The 15,567-nt window shown below is 38.0% G+C and overlaps 1 protein-coding gene across 1 annotated transcript in view; it reads right to left on the bottom strand.

Annotated features, from left to right (window-relative positions):
• Positions 1–13,195, bottom strand: part of MUL1 (mitochondrial E3 ubiquitin protein ligase 1) — a 455,262-nt gene extending 442,067 nt beyond the window's left edge. The window contains exon 1 of the mRNA XM_044061726.1: positions 13,035–13,195. The gene's annotated coding sequence lies outside the window, so the exon portion shown is untranslated. The remainder of the gene's footprint in view (positions 1–13,034) is intronic.
• Between the last annotated feature and the right edge of the window lie 2,372 nt (positions 13,196–15,567).

The raw sequence follows: 15,567 nt of genomic DNA, 5'->3' as shown, positions 1-15,567 counted from the left end.
CCTTCAATTATTTATTATTTATTTTACATTTGTTTACTGGAAATATCCAACTGGACACATGTCCTTTTTCAGTAGAGGTCCGGGGAGAAAAGCTCCAGATACAATGGTAAGTTACAAACTTGAGATAAAAATTACATAGATACGTATAAAATGTATGTTACTAAACTACTACATAGATCTACCTTATACATATCAGTGAGGCTAAGCACACAAAAAAGTATATAACAGTATCAGTCTAATTGTTTAGAATAGGTCATTAGTAGCATTTTTTACAATTTGGGGTAAGAATCAAATCAATTAAACCTGGAGAAAGTCTAGCACTGGATGCAGCTGCACAGCATGCAGGCAAAAAGGGTCAATAATTCCAACTGAAGATAACCTTAAAATGTAGATTGAGGAACAGACTAGAACTGAAAATTAAATATTTGGAGGCTGACACAGCTCAGACAATGAAATAGCTCAATATATAAAGAAATGAACAACACAGTAAAAACAGATACAGGCTGAAGCTACAGACAGAACAAAGAAGTGAAAGGAAACAAAAAGGTATTGCCAGTATGTGGTGGAAGTGCATGCTCTTTGTCAAATGCATGCATATGCATAAATAATGGTTGAAAAGCAAGTCCTGGATGTCAAGGTCAGAGGTAAATTGTTTCCTATATATTAAGATGGTGGTTTTGAAAGTTTTATCTGAGCATTTGAAAAGATGTATAATCAGCACCAAACAGACCATGGGCAATGCAAAACATTTTAGCCTCTCAGCTTATGGGTAAAACACATGTTGTGAATACACTAATAGTTACCTTTAAATAAAGCATGTCCTGTGTGAATGTTACAAACTGAACTAAGGCTTTTAGGAAAACAATACAGAGAATACAGGAGAAGAGCAAAAGACAGCGTCGGTGAATTAACTTCAGAACTAAGTACTTACTTACATAGCTAGGCAATTGGATGTTAGTAACTTTTTAAATGTTGCAAGACTTTAAAGGAAAGCAAGCAAGCAACTGGTACTCATACAGGCAATGTACAATGTATAAGTGATTGGTGGAAAAGGTGACCATCTAGCCAGCAAGTAACATCTTCACAAGAAGAGGGTTCTTAACATTACTTACAGGTGTAACAAAACCATAGGTAGCAGTCTAAACCATCATAGCAGGTTCCATAAGCAAACTGTGAAGCCACTGGTTCCAGTCTGTGGCCAGGTCTTAGGGTTACATGTTCTCAATATAATTAAATGGGGCATATACAGTACAATTTCTACACTGACAAAGTGGGGAACAAAAGTCACATGAGGTAGCACGCAGAAATGGCATCACAGCAATGGTGGGTTATTTGGAGACAAATGACATTTCAAAGTACTACAAGGGTTGATACCCTATGTTGGCAGAGGAGAAAGAGACCATTCTTAAGAGGGATGCAGAATCAGACATAACTATTATTAAGACTGCAAAACCAGACCTAGCAGTCCACTCTGGTTACAGCCCTGACAGGGACACCTTTTCACATACCACTGGCCAGAGTTTGCATGGAAAAAGATAAGAATAAACTTCAGTCACATTTAGTCAGAGGATCATAACTTTGATGATAAAGTACACTATCTGCAAGCAGTTGCACTTAGTCCTATGTGGAAAGATAGCAACAGGAGGAAGACTTAACCAGTATCTACACCTCCAACAGAGGCTAAGTGATATTAGTTCAGTGGGAGAGCTAGAAAGTAGCAGCAAGCCTAAATCTGAGCCACAATTGTCAAAAAGTACAGGGCTTCCACTGTCAAGGCGACTTCAAGAGAAGAGTTAGGTGATAGCAGCAAGCCTGACAGTAAGTCAAAACTTTCAAAAAAAAATATATATAAATAAATAAATAAATAACTTGACCTACTTTGGAAGGGGAACCGATGAGGATCACAAAAGAAAAAGAAATGAAACAAACTAAGCTAACATATCCTACCCTATAAAACTTGAAGAAGGCAACCAAGGATCCCGAATCTCGAGGACAGGTAGAATCCACATACAGGGACAAATTCCTAAATTAAAGAAAATGATAAAGTTTATATCACATGGGATCACCCATTACAAACAGTTCAAAAAACAGATGCGAGAAAATCAGATATAGTGGTCCATGAAAAGAAGACAAAAGTAGCACTGATCACTGAACTTGCAGCATCCAATGATTAGTTTCTTACGTACAGAGAATACAAGGATTTGCAGGCAGAAACAAGGGCAATTTGGAAGAAGGATACCCAGACAGTTCCAATAGCAGTAGGAGGAACAGGTCTTACAACTGTACATTACAGATACATTTAACTCTGTACGGATTGTAGAAGGAGTCATTACTGGGCACAATGTGGATGCTGTGAAGGACACTTCTGGCTAACATCAAAGATTGAAACAATACTAATTTCATGAACTTGAATCACACTTGGACTTAGGAATGGGGTCCATTCCTGTAATGGTATTAGAAACTCAAAATACTTGGAGAAATTAAAGAGGGACAAAGGGTTGTTGTACAGAGAATGGTCTTCTGAAGAAGACCTACAGGAGAGAGAACTAATAGCAGCAGCCAAGAGTTCCAAAGGCCTACTAATGGACAGTTTGGGTCACAGCCCTTGCAATCACTTATTTTATGCAATATGGGTATAAAACATAAAAAAAAAGACTTATGCAAAACATATTAGCCAAGTATTGCATAAGGTGTGACAGAGTACTGCAAACAGTAAATGAAATGACAAAATGTGCAGGGCTGAAAAATAAAGCTGATATAATGCCTTTTCATGTTACTGATGCACTCTTTCAGAGGGTATGCATGGACAGTTTGGGGACTAACAGTACCCCGAGTGGTCATAGTGAGATATTGCTGCTACTATGTACCCTGAAGCAATGGCTCTGTCCTCTACTGAGGAAGAAACAGTGACAGCTGTGTCAGAAATGTTCAGAAAGGTAGCTTCTACACAGAAATACTGACATGCAGAAGGGTTCATTTCACATTGGACCGACCAACCCGATTGTGGCAGTAGTCTGCTGTAAAACATTTAAAGATGACCTCCTACCATCCACAGAGCAATAGTCTGATGGAGAGGTTTAATGGGACAAATACCTACCATATCTCCTCTTTCTACATACACAGGTGCTTTAAGAATTCACAATTTTTTTCTCCTCTGAGTTGCTGCAGGGTCACAGGATTACTGTGCCCCTGGATTTAAACTGTGACAAGTGGGAAAAGGAATATGACTCCTAAAACAGATTCTGTTGTGGAGTACGCCCTAAATTTCATGACTACATTTAGAGAGCTCATGGGGCTGGCACAGGAGAACTTAGCAAAAGTGCAATAAGAGCAAAAATTTGAGTATGAATGGACAGGCACAGCCTGAAAATATTCTGTTTGGCGGAAGATAATAACGTTTATTGCTATTAAACAGCGCAAGCTCCTAGCAGCATAAGAGGATCCTTTCACTACCGTGAGAAAGGTAAGTGGTATTAACTGCCAGGGTGTACCTCACTGGAAGAGTAGCATGTAGACACAGGAATGTAAAAGTATTTTAAGCAGGTATTTCACAGGGTACCCAAGTAAGTCAAGCAAACTTGCAGATAGAGGTACAGGTGATAGTGGTTCTGGGATTAATCTAGGACTCAAAACAAGTCCCTGGACCTCAGTGACAGAGTTGGTAACAAATTAAATGGGAGCACCCTGTTCTGTAGTGATTACAGGAAGCTAAGCATCACACAGAATAATATGCTAACTTCATGCCTAGGTCATTTAATGTTTTACAGCAGTTTGGTATTGCTAAGTACCCAACTATTGCAGACCTTATTACAGGCTACTAACAGGTACACCTAACATTCACAATAAGAGACAGAGCACCATTTGTGCTCCCTTTCAGATAACACAAATTCATCAAAATTCCCACTTGAATAAAAAATGTCCCAACAACCTACTAGAGGTTGGTACACTCCATCTTACAAGGACTTGGAAGCTAAGCTATACACTAGCAGCATAAATAACAACCCTCTCCCCAACTCCCTGTTCCCCTCCCATACTTGCCTACACCCTCCTCCCACCTCCAATTTCACACTCCAACCAGTCTCTACCACAAGTATATAAAGACTACTCTTAAAGCTCAAACCCTGCTCAAACGCCCAGATAACTTGCCACCCTCTTTCCAAAATGCCACTGCCAAAGTCATAGCTTACCCGATTAGTATCCTGATCAACAGATCAATTGCAGAATCTTACATACCCAAATTGTGGAAAAAGGCTTACACCCTCCCGCTCCACAAAAGTGGCAAAAACAATGACATATCAAACTTCTGCCCCATTGCCATCCTCTCACCAATCTCCAAGATGCTTAAAAAATGTATTCACACACAGGTCATGCCTCACATAATCCAAACCAACTTCTCATCTCCATCACAGCATGGCTTTCAACCCAGTCCCGCTTCTGCCGTTATATCATTCTTTGACACCATTAACAGAGCCCGTGACTCTGGGAAAACTGTTGCAACCATACTCCTAGACCTCTCAAAAGCCTTCAATACTGTCTCCCACCCCTTACTACTATCACAACTCTCTCACTTCTGTCTCTCCCCCTCCACTATACATTGGTTCTCAAGCTATCTTTCAGACAGGCAACAAGGCGTCAAATGGCAAAACTCCATCTCAACCTACTTGAGTAACCCTACTGGAGTTCCTCAAGGCACCATACTTGGCCCCTACTATTCAATATCTTTATCAATAACTTCCACATCTCTATCTCCTATGCTGATGTAATTCAGTATGCATATGATTCAACAAGAGTCTGCTCATTCAACTCAATTTCTGAACTACAACTTAAAACACAAACTGCTCTCTCCATCACAGAATCCTGGATGTTCAACAACCACTTAGCTCTGAATTCAAACAAAACTAAAATCATGATTTCACCCCTTCTAAGTCCACAATAGTACACAAAGATGCTTTCAAAATCTACAGCCAAACTAAATCCATGATAGAAATTGTCCCACACTCAAAACTTCTTGGAGTAGTCATTGACTAACTAAAATTTGATATCCACATACAACAAAATATTAAAAAAAACATCAAAAATTAGGACTGGTTTACAGACACAATCGATACCTAACACCCTCCACAAGAAAAACCTTAGTATCCATATACTTTCTCCCTTCTCTCATGTAAGTCTCCCCCATACTTATTAACCTATAAACCTCCCTAATAGCCAAGATGGAAGCCTGCTATAACAAGATATCCAAATTTGCAACAAATTACAAATATTCCTCCCACCACTGCAAGGCACTTTGAACTCTAAATTGTCTGGAACTACCAAATTACCTCAACTACTTAAAGCTTATGACTGCTCACAAACCCATCTTCAAACCCTCTGATTGCCCATCCCTTAATCCCATCTTCACCCCCTACCTCCCTAACAGGCCCCTTAGATCAGAGAACACAAATTTACTCCAAGTTCACAAGCCTAAACGAACTCCTGGACAACTTATCTTCTCTTTCGCCCTTGCCAAAAAATGGAATGCTTTCCCATTATCTCAGAAAAACTGTGAACCCTGTCAATTTTAAATCCTCTCTACACTCACACCTCTCCACTGCCTGGAACTGTCCTTGCTCATAATCCTATACTAACCTCCCCATAAAACCTTATAACTCTTCTCTTTACTAGCCTATTAACTCTATATTAGTATGGGTATGTGCATGCAGGTATATATAGGAAGGTTGTATGCTTATCTATAAATCTTGGTTAGTAAATTGCCAGGTATGATATTACTTTACAATGTGTTAAATACCCAATACTATCAACTGTATTTCTGTACTTTACGATTCTACTGTCTTTGTACTATGCAATTTCTATTTTTACTGTAGAGCTTTTCTCCTCAGGCCTCCACTGAAAACGGGCTCATTATGGCCCAGTGGACCTCCCCGGTTAGCAAACTGCAAATAAATAAATAAATAAATACTCGTGTACCTGGACAACACTGTAATCTATAGTCAGTCCAGGCAAGAACAAGTTCATGTTAGGGAGATGCCAGACTGAAACAGCACAGTTATTTTTTTTATCTTGGTCACTGAGTAGGCAGTTGTAAGATTAAACTACAGCCCACCAAGGTGGAGGGCATTCACTTATGGTCTAACTTCTTACTGAGAAGCAGGCAAGGGCATTCATAGAGACAGTGAGGTATAATTGGAAGCCTGTTCTTCACTACAGCACAACAGCCATTAAACTTTTAAAAATAATAAACAAAATAAGGCTGCCTTGACATCAGCCTGTTTACAGGCATTTTACATGCTCAAGGAGGCACAGAGTTACCCTTCCTCCTATGTCAGCCAGTCCTGACTACAGTCAATTTACTGTTCACGAACACACAGTTACAAAACCATGCTCTGAAGTACTTAAACAAGTTTCTTCAAAGGGTAAGCAGCACCCAATATTGTATCTCAGGTGTAGACTTCAGCCCAGAAAGGAATTCTAAGCAGCTGTAAGAAAGGAGCATATGGGTAAAGTGTGGGATCTCCAAAAGCTTCAACCATTTCTGCATGGTAGAAAATCCACCACAGTTAGAGATGCCAATCTCTTCAAGTAGTTACAGCTGTAAAACTGTCAAACTATTCAGATAAAGTTTGGGTACCAGTCCTACATTGGAATAATCCAACATAGGAATGATGAAAGTAATTCATACGCCAGTAGTCTAGCAGGACATGGCAATGAGAATACCCAAAGAGTGTATCTCAATTCAAGCTTTGTTTCTGGGGGGGGGGGTCTCAAGGAAAAACACTTCAGGTTTAGATAGCAGGGAGGTGGTGTTAAGGACCAAATATATTTCTGCAACCATTTAATACGTGACAACGCAACAAAGCTGTGGAATGTTCAAAAACTGTATAAAACTTGCACATTTCTTTTTCTTTTCTGCAGAGATGCAGCAGATACATTAAATATAAATAATGTGAAAGATAGTGAAGAAAAGACATTCCTTTTACTATTAACCCGTAGCAAAACGTTTAAAATAAAAAGTGAAAAGCAGTTGGACTGCAGCAGGAATTAGAAGATGAAACTGTTATTTTTTTTGCCTTTGGGTCAAGGCAGATGTAAACATTCACACAACAAACACATACTCAGATTACCAGGACCAAACTTAATTAGTGCCTGTTTATTTTCTACATTAAAGGAAACGCCAATGTTCAGTTTAATTTTGAGTAGTAAGCCAGGAGTTCCCCACGAGCCATGTGCAGTTACTGCTTATTTTTGTTTGCCTCAGGAGACTTTTCTACGGCTGTGAGCTTAATTTCATACAGCAGCAGAGACAGCTCAGTCATACCTGTAGCTCCAAATTAGTTAGAAAACAGACAGCTGGATAGTTAGTATTTTTTCTATAGCGCATCTACATCTTGAAACACTTCAACTGAACCTTGCCTGCATACTTCATTTCTGTATTAATCAGTTGTGCAGGTAGAAAATGTTATGTTTAAAAGCTTACAGCTGTTTACTTATTCATTAATGTAAGGTTTGGTTAAATGAGGCTGCAGGTCTGTGGGAATGGGCATACACTTGTAAAAGAGAAAAAGGCTTCAGCTATAAACTACCACGATTTTTGTATTTTATTTAACTTACTTTCTAAGAATGGTACAGTAACCAACAATACTGTGTATGCCAGTCTGAGTCTAGTTGGTGGTAGCAAAGCAACATAGGGTTATAACACTGAAATTATTAGTCTTTCTTTGAAACTATGGAGTGTTTGTGATGTGGGTGTGGGCCCATGTAAGCTCACATCTGCATGCAAAATTTCAGCTAACTTACAAATACTAAGAATAATCTAGCACATCATGGCACTAAGCACAGAGTAAGTGGGAAAGGGCCTGCAAAGTTGGGGCACATAACCTTGCAGCTCACTTATTTATAATATTTATTACACACACACACACACACACACACACACACACATATGCGTATGTTGGTTTAGTTGGCCATGCCAACCAATATATACTGGAGTAGACCAGAGATCCTTGTTTAAGTGCAACTTGGACCAATGGCTGGGTGATCGGAAATTCACCCCTAGTCTGGTGCCTAGGTTTCTGATGGATAAAGGCAGTCAGTAAATCACCTGATATATAAATCAAATTTGTGGGTCACATTTGAGTTGTAAGGCTAGACTTATAATGGCCCTAGTGGTTGTTAGTTTAGTACCCACCTATGAATCTGTGATAAAGACCACAGCCTCTTTTCCTCATATGCTGCTACCAGTGAGTAGATTATGAGATTGTACACCTAGTCATCCTCACATCCCTATGTGCTTTCAATTGGGGACTTGTCTTCAAACTATACTGCCAAATACTTCCCCTTTAAGATCATCTGACTGATTCACAAACCCAAGAACCACACAATGACTGCCATTAACAACCAAAGTCACTGAACTCAATAGATACAAACGGCTCCAACGGTAGACTGATTACAAAATCGATTTTATTTTAAAACATAATAATTGACCACTTTCATCATTCTACAGCCTCAGAATTAATCAAAAACTGTTGCAACAAGATTTTAAATCTCCTACTAAAGAAGTCATATGTGTGGTTGTGGGTTTGTGAGTCAGTTCATTACGTATTCGCCAGACCATGATGCTACCAATGGCCTTCTGCAGGCGAGCCATTTGAAGGATGTTACAGCCAGCCTTGTTTTTTTTTTTCGACTCAGCTGCTCCAACAGCTAACACAACAAGTAGCTACCCTGACTGTACTATTGAAAGTGGATGATTTTATTAATGGCACCCCCCCCCCTTTTCCATTCCCTTGGGACAAGGTACACGACGTGTGGATTTCAATGGTCCAAATCAATGTTCAGCAGCCATGGGGGCACACAGTATGGTTAATGAAACAACCTATGGCAAACACAAATGTGGTGTCTTGGCTGAATCAGGCCACAGATTTCAGTAGTGGCACATCGACAGAATTTGGGACTTTGCGGCAATCCCTTGGAAGCCTGGACGTTAAACTTTTAAAATGGAGGAAAGTGCAAACAGAAAACTGCTATTTTACCAAATGTATTAAAACAAGAAGGGTATCAAAAGGCTTGAGAAACTGGATGTTCCCACTGGGAATTGTACCCAACTCTGCCTTAGATAAGGATCTTCTAAACTTATTCGACCGACAGGGTTGTGAGCTTATGGAGCTCTTAATCAAACACAACCAGAAGTTTGATTTTGACTAAAGAAGCCAGTGAATTAAATCAGGTCATCACCAACCTTTTACTGTTTGAAAATTACTTTGAACAATATCAAAAGATTTTTAGTAGTACTGATAAGTTTGCCTTGGATGTCAAAGCACAGAAGGAGAGGAAGTTTGAAAGGGACAAACTCAAACATCAGAATGGAGTGGCATACCCTTTACCCAGCTATAAGGGGAATAATGTGCAACAACATTCTGACCATCAGAACCCCACTTATGAATGCTGGGGTGATACGCATTGGAGCAGGTCCCTTTAAGGTGCTCGGAAAGGCTCATGAACCGAGGGAACCAGAAATGGAGACAGCAAAATCAACCTAAGATGGACTTGGGGGGGCTTTAAACCAGTAGAACCAAACAAGGCAGGGTTACACAGGAAGAGGAACAGAGTATCAGTTTATTTTCCAGTACAGACTTGATGGTTCCTGTTGAGAGAGGTCCCCACATTGTGTCCAATTCACAAGGTGACTTTAATATTTACAATTTTACTGACGAAATGTTTACTATTGCATATGCTGACTTACTAAGTAAAGGAACTACTTTTGTGCCTACGGTTAAATCTAAAATCGAAGATCTGGTTATTGATTTAAAATTGTTCCTTAGGAAAATTAATCTAAAATTATTGTTTAATAATGAAAATATTGAATATGTTTTGAACAAGTTAAATAGAAAAAGCCTCTAATCCCCCACTTTCACTCACTTTGATCTTGTTTGAGAAACTGAGAATTTTATTTCAGGATTTTAATGAAACATAGTGACAGAAAAGTCGTGTACAACCTTTCTAACGTTGAACTTGACTTGCTTAGACAGTTGAGTAAAAGCAAGAAACTGGGGTAATGAAGCCCAATAAGGGCAGGGGGGTTGTTATCATGTATAAAGAGAATTATATCAGTAAAAGGAATGAACATGTATTTTATGATAATTTTTATGAAGAAACATCACAAAACTGGGTTAACACCTGTTATGCTAAAATAGATTGAATGTTGCAAGATATATTCGATTAAGGTGAGATCAGTCATGAGCTTCTTATGCTTTTGGTGTCCAGGTTTCCCAATATGCCCTCAATTTCTGGAATACCTAAAACACATAAGAGCATATCTGAACCCCCACTTGGCCCACTGTGAACACAGGTAAATCCAAGACCCATTCCTTGACGAGATATGAAGTAGACAGTTGATTATCTGAACGTCAGTTATCCAAATGTAGCCTTCCAAAGTTTTTGAGTAAGAAAAAAATCTTAAAGTCTGAATATGTAAACATTATACATATTTGCTTGTGAGTGTTTCTGAGCTTTTAGCCTGCACGTTTGAAAAATATTCTTTATTCCCACTGGAATCACTCAATGGTTGAAAGGCATGCAGAAAAAACAAGTCTTTTACAGTTTTTTTTTCCGATTCAATGTATGTTTGATTATCCAAACAGTTTGATGATCCGAACTACCCTAGGTCCCGATTAGTTCAGATAGTCAACTCTCTAATGTGTTGACATCAAGCTAAAAGAATGTCTCAAACCTTTCAATCATTTATGCAAAGACTCGTGGGACTTCCTGTCAATACCCAGGGGTGTGAGTGCATCAGATGACATGGTTTTTTTAACTACAGATTTCATGAATTTGTTTAACGTCATTCTATATGACGTCGAATTGGAGTGTTTGTACGATTCTTTAGTGGAATCCACACAATTCAGTTATAATGAGATCAACATCTTAGATACACTCATGGAAATTGCCCTCAAAAATAATTTTTTTTTTTTTTTTTGAAGGGCAATATTTCCCAAAAGAAAAGGGTGGCCATAGGGGCAGCGTGTGCCCCAATGTCTGTCTATATATTTATGCTCCAATGGAAGAAGAAATATGTGATTAATATTTCTAACCCCCACCCTGGGCAATTTATACATGTGTTCTTGACAACATATTCCCTACCCTGGGCAATTTATACATGTTTTCTTGATGACATATTTATTATTTGGAATAAGTCTGTCAGTGAAATCATTGATTTTATGAACTATTTAAACACCACCACATCTTTTTTTTAAGATTTACACGTTTTTGATGTTAACAAAATCAATTACTTAGATGTGGAGTTTAGAAAGGATTCTACCAATAAGATGCCTCATTAGTAATATTTACAGGAAGCCCACATTTTCAAATAGTCTCCTGCACTATACTAGTTGTCACCCCGAACACCAAAAGATTGGGACAGTCATAGGACAGTATGCGAGACTTACGAGGATGGTAACTGAAGATGAGGAATTCATTGTTAAGGGACAAAAGCTGGCAGCCATGTTTTATTCTATGGGATACCCTAATTGTCTACTGGAGAGAAATTTTGCAGAGGTTACTATTAACAGAAAAGATTATATTTACCAACCTTTAAGGTCTGAACAGATTTTTCCGTTTAACAATATAATGAATAAAAAGGCAGAAACTATGAAATATACCCACTCTTTTATTATTACTTACACGTCAGATCATAGGAAATGCTACACAAACAAAAAGGCAGATACTTTTAAATGTAGTTTCCGTCCGCAATATAAATTTATTAGTGACAAGGAGGCAGTTATGGTGAATAAACATCTTGTAAAAACAACCTTCCACTGTACTTGTAATTCCAGTGGAGTTATTTACTTAGCCTGTTGCCAGCAATGCTGTGTTTTTTTTTATGTAGGAAAGACGCATAGGAGGTTTTGGGACCATATTTGTCAACATAACCAAGAATAATTCCCTATGCGGACAAACAGTTTTAACTTTTTTGGACTAGACACTGTGACCAAGGACCTATGAGGGTGACCGTGGGGTGATTTAATTGAAGCCAAAGAATTAAAGTGGCAGATCAAGCTCAACACACATATCTTTCCTGGGCTAAATGAAAGCTTTTCTATAGCAAGTATTCTAAGGCTTCATTCTGATATTTAAATACTCTGAATAACATTTTTAGTTGAATTATTGTATTTTAATCTGTATGTTTTACTAAGTTTTAGTATCTATTTATTATCTTAATTTAGTAATTCCATACATAAAGTTTTTAATTTGGAATGGTGAGTCTATGTTGAACATGAAGCTTAATTAGAACATGTGACTTCTTTTGTAGGAGGTTAGTCTCTGATATAGTAGGATGAAAGCACTGAATTTCTGTGTTTTACAATAAAATTGGTTTTGCAATGAGTCTACCATTGGAGCCTTTTGCATCTATTGGGTTCAGTGACTTTGGTTATCATCTGACTGATACTAACTGAGGGACATAGGAATGAATGGCAGCCTAGCATAGACAGCTGGCCCATGACACTGGAAGCAGGTATCCACTGCTGGAAAACAACCCAGCAGATAGCCATTTAAAAAAAAAAATTGCTAACCCAAAAATTAGTACATAAAGGGGCTGTTCTAACAGCGGCAAAAACATATCTGAGACAAGACAATGAAAAACAGAGCAATCTTTTTAATAAATAAAATGCTACCAAACTATCATTCAGACACTGTTCCAAGCGTAAGTAACAATTTTGGTAATAACTTCTTGTAGATCTGTCCACTTGCCTTGCATTTGTTGACAGGTACACGTGCCATAATATCAGTGAAGTACCTGCGAAACCATTGTACATCACCCCACCTCTATTCTGTCACTGCTGACATGACACCTGATTCATATGCAAAAGTGGGAAAACTGTGTTGTGGATGGATCACCCCGTTAAGACTGATTGGCGTTTTAAATCACTCCAATAAAACCAACTATTTGACTAAAAATATACACAGCTATGTAACAGAAATACTACTATACGCGGTTACTTATTTATGCCAAAAGAGCTTTCAATACTCAAGAATATTACCTCCTACAGAAATAGTTCAGAAACAAGTGCAAAACTTGTGAAACTCTCCGAGCAGCTCCCTCTTAATGAAGGAAGTCCTGAGTTCTAAAAAAAGCTCTTCCTCTCAAGTTCAGTGCATTCTGCGTTACACTCCTTCCCTGGTAAATTAACCACAACTCAAACGGAAGCTATGTTTAAGACAGACGCACCAACCTATGACCAGCGTTCGGGAGTTGTAGTCCGCACTTGCCCTTATCCTTTTGATAGAGCATTAAGTAACATTTTCCCTGTTTACGAGGAACAGTCCCTTTGGGCAGTTGTATCCCGTGGGGAAAAAAATTAAAAAATGACAAATGTCCCGAGATTTTAAGACAAAATATATTTCCTTAAGTTCCCCTTAATAGTTGCATAAAACAGTTACTTTGTATCTGAAACACCTAAATGTTTTATGACATAGCATAAGTAACTCAAATGTTATAAGAATGAGGATTTATTTGGGAAAAAAATGAAGTTATGTGCTTTGCACTGGCCGTAAGTATGTTTTTGTCCTGTAAAACCTCACATTTCTATAAAAATATACAACTTTGTACATTCAAAAAGATGGCAACCCTATTTGATTATTTATTTCGCTTTCATAGCCAACTATAAATACAGATGGTTTGCTTCCGTTCCACAAACGTGTTTCGATCAACTGTTGTACCTCTCAACTGTACAATTTTTCGCAGAATGTCCAGATTTTTGCCTCATATTTTTGGTGTGTTCCTCCTAAAATTTGTACTTTTCTGGCAAATAGCTGAGGATTGAAGTCATTAAATAATGACAAACATTTGAGTTTAACTAAGACTTCAAATCGTTCAGAAAAGTCATACTAATGCAAAACATATTATTTTCTATCAACTTTCTAAGTTTGTAAGAACAATATTTAAAATCTGTCCCCCATAATTTAGGGTTTTCTCCAGATTTTTTTGCTCTAAGAGGTTGAGAGGTAGAGTGCAATGTTACTTAGCTAATGTAAGTAACATTACAATAGACATATTCCGTTGTCTTCTGACACCCACTTTCAAATCAAAGTATGCGCAGTAATGTTTTCCATTTCGTACACATCAGAACTCTGCAACATGTGCTGTGTAGTTTTTCACATTGCGAAAAAATATTTAAATCTATTTATACTTTTTCCACAAACCTTTTTAACTCTTACCTAAATTCCATTCAGCAGCCCCCACCTCCCATACACAATTTTTACTACAATTCCACAGTAGCCAAAACTGGAGAACTCCCTCACTCTCCAGTTAGTAGCACCCCCAACCATAGCTCTCAACCAATCAGGGACACATAAAATAATAGTACTGTTAACTTAATTATCTTAGTCTGTCAATGTTTTAAGATACATTTTTCTCCAGTAAAGAAATCTACAACTTAATTATTTAAGTGTAATTCACCATCTTTCATCCGAAAGTCACTGGTTTTAGAAGGAATTAAGAGGGACAAAGCTAAAATTTTAGTTAAAATCAGGGGCGTCTCTGAAAATCAGGGACAGCTGAGAGGTATGCCCCCAACCACACCACTGTATGAAACAGTTGGTGGGATAATTTCCTCTTATTACTATTACATTACATTCTGCAGAAAATACCAGCATTCCGGGGAAAGTAGAAGACTTTAAATAGTGGCAAAGCATGCCTCCCATTTTCTTTGCTGAAGAGCTCTGGACAGTCAAAAATAATGGGGGGGGGGGGCAACAAAGGCCCAAATTCAAGGACATAAATTAAATATTAGTCTACATTCGCTTTAAAAACAATAGAACAAGAAGTTTTGCATCAGCATGCATTTTCGGAACAATAGTAAGTATGAAACTCTAATGTCTGCATACCTTTCAACCTCTTAGAACAAAAAATCTGAAGAAAGCAATAAATAATGTTGGGACAACACCCCAAAAACAGGGATACTTTTTAAATATTGCTCTTACAAGCTTAGAAAGTTGATAGAATAACAGGTTTTGTATTAGCAAGTGTTTTCTGAAGGGTATGAAGTCTGAAACTCAACTGTCATCTGACTTCAACCCTCAATGATTTACCAACAATTTGCCAAAAAAAACACAACTTTATGAGAAACAGACTCAAAATATGGGGCAAAAATCTGGACATTCTGTGAAAATCTGTACAGTTCAGAGGGATGAATGTCTGGTATTATTGGCTGATTGTAATTCTCATTGATTTTCCAGAAAAAAAAAATTCTAAGAGGATGCAAAATCGGGGATAGCTGAGAAGCTCATAGGTTTGTAGATTTGTACTGCCCTTGAGGGATATTTTAAGCCTAATCAATTACTTCATGTGAGGAACAAACCCTGCATGTTGTGTCTTTAAAGTAAGCACATTAATCATTATGGCAACCTCCTACAAGTATGTCACTAAATCCTTGGAGTATGATTCTGAGTAACACAACATCAAGAGAGATAACTAGAACACGTAGATCTCTAGATCACACACCACCACACCTCTCACATAGTAACACAAAACACACACACACTTTTGCGGAGGTTCTCAATAAAAATCAGCCC

This window comes from Protopterus annectens, chromosome 2.part0, assembly GCF_019279795.1.
Source record: "Protopterus annectens isolate FY-2018-M chromosome 2.part0, PAN1.0, whole genome shotgun sequence".
NCBI classification, from domain to species: Eukaryota; Metazoa; Chordata; order Ceratodontiformes; family Protopteridae; genus Protopterus; species Protopterus annectens.
The sequence above is the reverse complement of the archived record's forward strand: the minus strand, read 5'-3'. Positions and strand labels throughout refer to the sequence as shown.